The sequence below is a fragment of the Sceloporus undulatus genome, chromosome 2 (genome assembly GCF_019175285.1).
Source record: "Sceloporus undulatus isolate JIND9_A2432 ecotype Alabama chromosome 2, SceUnd_v1.1, whole genome shotgun sequence".
NCBI lineage: Eukaryota > Metazoa > Chordata > Lepidosauria > Squamata > Phrynosomatidae > Sceloporus > Sceloporus undulatus.
The window spans coordinates 43010418-43014433 of NC_056523.1; the positions used below are offsets into that span (position 1 = coordinate 43010418).

The 4016-nt window shown below is 49.9% G+C and overlaps 1 protein-coding gene across 1 annotated transcript in view; it reads left to right on the forward strand.

Annotated features, from left to right (window-relative positions):
* Window positions 1-679: 679 nt before the first annotated feature.
* Window positions 680-4016, forward strand: part of LRRN1 (leucine rich repeat neuronal 1) — a 46502-nt gene continuing 43165 nt past the window's right edge. The window contains exon 1 of the mRNA XM_042447222.1: window positions 680-1061. The gene's annotated coding sequence lies outside the window, so the exon portion shown is untranslated. The remainder of the gene's footprint in view (window positions 1062-4016) is intronic.

A 4016-nucleotide genomic window follows, 5' to 3' on the forward strand; every position in this document is an offset into this window, starting at 1 on the left:
TTGAATTTACATTGGCATGAGTGTTTTGAGCTTTGCTTTCCTATCCAGGAGAAATTCCCCAAACACCCTCCATTTGGAGCATCACCAAGAAGAAACATGGCTTTATCCTGATATCAAGGTTTGGAGCTTTCTGGTCCAAGAGGGATCCCCAAAACGTCCTCCATTTTGAGAACTTGGAGTTTCCATTTGCTATCTGTGTCCGTTGGAGCTTGACTTTTCTGCCCAGGAGGGTTCATCATCCCCAAGAGGCCCTTCCCTTTTGAGTAGCCCTTTCCTGGTCAGGAGGAGGGCTGCCCTCCCTCTGGCCCGACTGGGAAGAAGAAAGAAAGAGCTCCTCCAGGGGCGGGGGCTGGCCTTCCTCCTCCTCCTCCTCCTCTTCCTCTTTCCTGGGCGCTGAGGAGGAGGCCATCTGCTCAGAGGAGAAGCTGGGGGGGGAGGAGGGTGAAGGGCTGGCTGCCTTTGTCCTGCTGCCGCCTGCCTCTCTCTCTCTCTCTCTCTCTCCATCTGGGGCCTGGCTGGCTGGGGGGGGGGCTCCAGGGGCGGAGGGGGGGGGCAGGGCGCAGCCAATGGCGAGGGCGGCCACCAGCTGAGCCGCTTTGGGCTGCCACCAGGTGCGCAGCGGAGGCGGGCGGCAGCAAGGCCAGCCCCGAGAGAAGGGCGGGAGGAGGAGAAAGACAGAGACAGTGGAAAGCAGCAGCAGCAGCATCAGGAAGAGGAGGAAGGCAAGGGAGAGCCAGGAGGAGGACAAGAAGAAGCAAAGGAGGAGAAGGCGAGGGGGGCACTGCTGGGGCTGCCCAGAGGGGACATTACAGCCTTGCGCTTCCAGTTGGAGGAAGACCTGGCTCTGGGACCTCCGTCCTTTGTTCCTCGCTGGTTTCCCCCTCCTTCCTTCCTTCCTTCCTTCTTGCCAGGAGAAGGGGGCGTTCTTGGTGGTGGTGGGGGGCACCTGAGAGCCAAGGGCGGCCGGAAAGAGCATCCCTCCCGGCTCCTGCGCTGAAGGAAGGAGGGAAGGAGTTGCTCGCTTTGCCTGCCTTTCTGTCCCAGCGGGGCTCCCTTCTGAGGTGAGTTGGGGAGGAGGGGGGGGCTCTCCCCTGAACAAGGCAAGAAGGAGCCCCAGAGTGGCTGCTGGGGGAAGGTCGGGGAGGATGAGAAGGAGAGGGAAAGGGGGATGAAGGAGAGAGAAGGAGGGAAGAAGAAGAAGCAAGAGGAAAAGAAGGCGCGAGTTTTGCCTGGAGAGCCCAGGGACTAGGGATGGGTTTGCTTGGAGTGCCTGGAAAAGTGAGTTCCTTGGGCAAAGGTGGGCTTTGGTTTGGGAAGGTGGCCGAGGGCATTGCAGCCAGGGACTGAAAGAAAGAAAGAAAGGGTGGGTGGTTGTTGTTGTTGTCGTGTTTCCTCTCTCCTGGGGGTTGCTTGTCAAGTTTCTTGTTCACTTTTGGGTTTCTCTCCAGAGGAGGTGCTCTTGGCAGGTTTCCGCTGAGGCTGAGAGAGTGCGACTTGCCCAAGGTCACCCAGTGACCCTGGTCTCCAGGATTTACTCAACTAGAAATCAAACTCATGTATAAGTCAAGGGCAGAGTTTGGGGCCAAAATTATGGCTTTTGATATGGCCCATGGATAAACCGAGGGTGAGATTTAGGGCCATGTAACAATGGATCTATGAAGCAAAGGAAAACAATGCCAAAGAACTGACAAAATTCCAGCAGGAATAACTGTGCTCATACTAAAGGCTGGGTGGATGAGGGAGTAGAAGGGGGTCAGTGCTTCCAGGACAGATTACACTCTTCCCTTTCACCAGGGGATGCTGAACTCAGTCAACTCAGATTTCTTGCCTCAATTTTTTGACTAAAATGTCTAGACTTATACATGAGTATATGCAGTAGTCCAACGCTCCAAGCCTTACACAGCTTTGGCTCCTGGCTAGGCATGGGCCAACACAGGGAGAGATAACAGACCCAGGGGGGAACTTGGTCTGTGATTGCTGCCCCCTTGGAAGGGAAAGAGTAAAGAGGAATTGGCTCGGTTGAGTTGCTTCATCCCCCAAGTCTTGCCTGGTAGGGAAGGGTGAGGCAAGTTGGTCCAAGTCCCTTCCCTCTTTGCTGAAGGGAGGCAGAGTGGGGGGGGGCAGGGGCTACCCTTTGAGCTTGAAGCCCCAGGGGTTTCTCAGGTGAAGGCTCACCATCATTGACCAAAAGTGGGCAAAGTTTGCCAGGCTACCGCCTCTTTGCCCTGCTCTGGAGGCTTCATCCCGGACTGAGGTGCTCCTGCCCCATTGTCTTTCCGCAGAGCCCTGGAAAGCTTTCAGTGCAAGTGAGCCATGTGGTCTCTTTGCCATTGCATTGCTGGCTTTGGTGGATTTCTTGCGGCCAGGAAAGTTAGATCTGTCCAGCAATGGCTAGGATAGCAGTCAAGATGCTTATTTGGTCCTATATTACTGCTCTCTCTCTTCTTCATATCTCTTTAAAGAATACCTCTCTGTGTGCAAGCATTCTTGCCAGAATGTTTCCCAGACGATCACCTTCCATGCAGTTGAATCTTCTTATTTCTCTCTGGTTAGTCCAGGGTTGTTGTTTTTTCCCCTCCCTCCCCTCCACCTCATAATCTCTTTCTCTCTTCCTTCTTAGCCCCCTCTCTTCCCTTTGTTCATGTTGATTTTAAAACCAAATTATCTTGCTGCAATGAGAGAAAGAGATTTTTTTAAAAAAAGCTAGTCACCCAAGACAGGAAAAGTATACAGGGTGTGTGTGTGTGTGTATATATGTGTTTTCCTTTCCAATTCCCATTTTGTATGGTGAAAAAGAGACTGGTGCTGTCTGTCCAGTGGGGTGGGCATGTGTGTCCCCCTTAAATCTCTGATTTGCATGCAAATGTGAGTGCACCCTGGCAGATGTCTTGCCTCATCCATTCACATGAAGGAATTTGAAAAGACAAGGAGGCTTCAGTTTAACAATAGACCTTAAGAAAACGGTATAAAGGCTCAGTGTGAGAGCCCCCCCCCCCATTTTCTGTGTGGAAATTATACAGCTTTGCTGTCTGTGGTAATCTGACCATTATGAGACAAAACCTTTTCAGAAGTTTGAGGCAGTCTCTACCAGGTAGGCTATAAGAGCAAGCAGGGCCTTTATCTTTTCCAACTTGTTTTAACAGGGGCAGAGTGGTCTGGTAACTTTGAGACTACATCCACAAATGAACCCAGTAAGTGAGCCATTGTGTGAGGAGAACTGAGTGCCCAGAAGCACAAAGACCTGGGGTTGATGTTGAAATGTTAAGATCTGGATATTCCAGGCAAGGATTCCAGACAAGGTCACCTAGTCAGCAATTGGAAGGTGGCCTTCATCTTGAAAGAAAAACTAGTTTCTGAGGAGACACATCAGGCAGTAGGAAGAGATTAGCTCCCCAATAAATTAAAAGGCTTATCTAGATTATAAATTTTAGAGTCATAGATTCATAGAGTTGGAAGAGACCACACAGGCCATCCAGTCCAACCCCTGTCATGTTGGAACTCAAAATCAAAGTACCCCTGACAGATGGCCATCCAGCTTCTGAGGTCAGAAATACAGTAATTCATTTTAGTATTAGATACAGATTCTCTTATTTGTATGGACTGCAATAATATGGAAACTTTATTTATTACCGTGCATTAGCTTTTTTATTATTATTAACTACACTATATCATGTCTTTCCACCAGTGAGTTTGAGGCAGCATACTTGGCTCTTCTCCCCACTTTATCCTCACAACAGCTTTTAGAGTTAGATCACAGGCTGATGAGAGAGTAACTGACCCAAGGTCATCAAGAGGTCTTGGAACTTGAACCTGCCTAACACCATAACAACTACACTACAACTGAAGCCTTTAAATTAAGCTCCTTCTAGTTTCATTTAGTTCCTGAAAAATGTTTTTCCAGCAGTAAACTGCCAATTTGCTAGCAAACAAAACAAACGGGAGTATTGCAAATAAGCCTGGAAAGGTGACTAGTCCACCTCTCTACAAATGCCTGTAAATTACTATAAAGTTGTCCC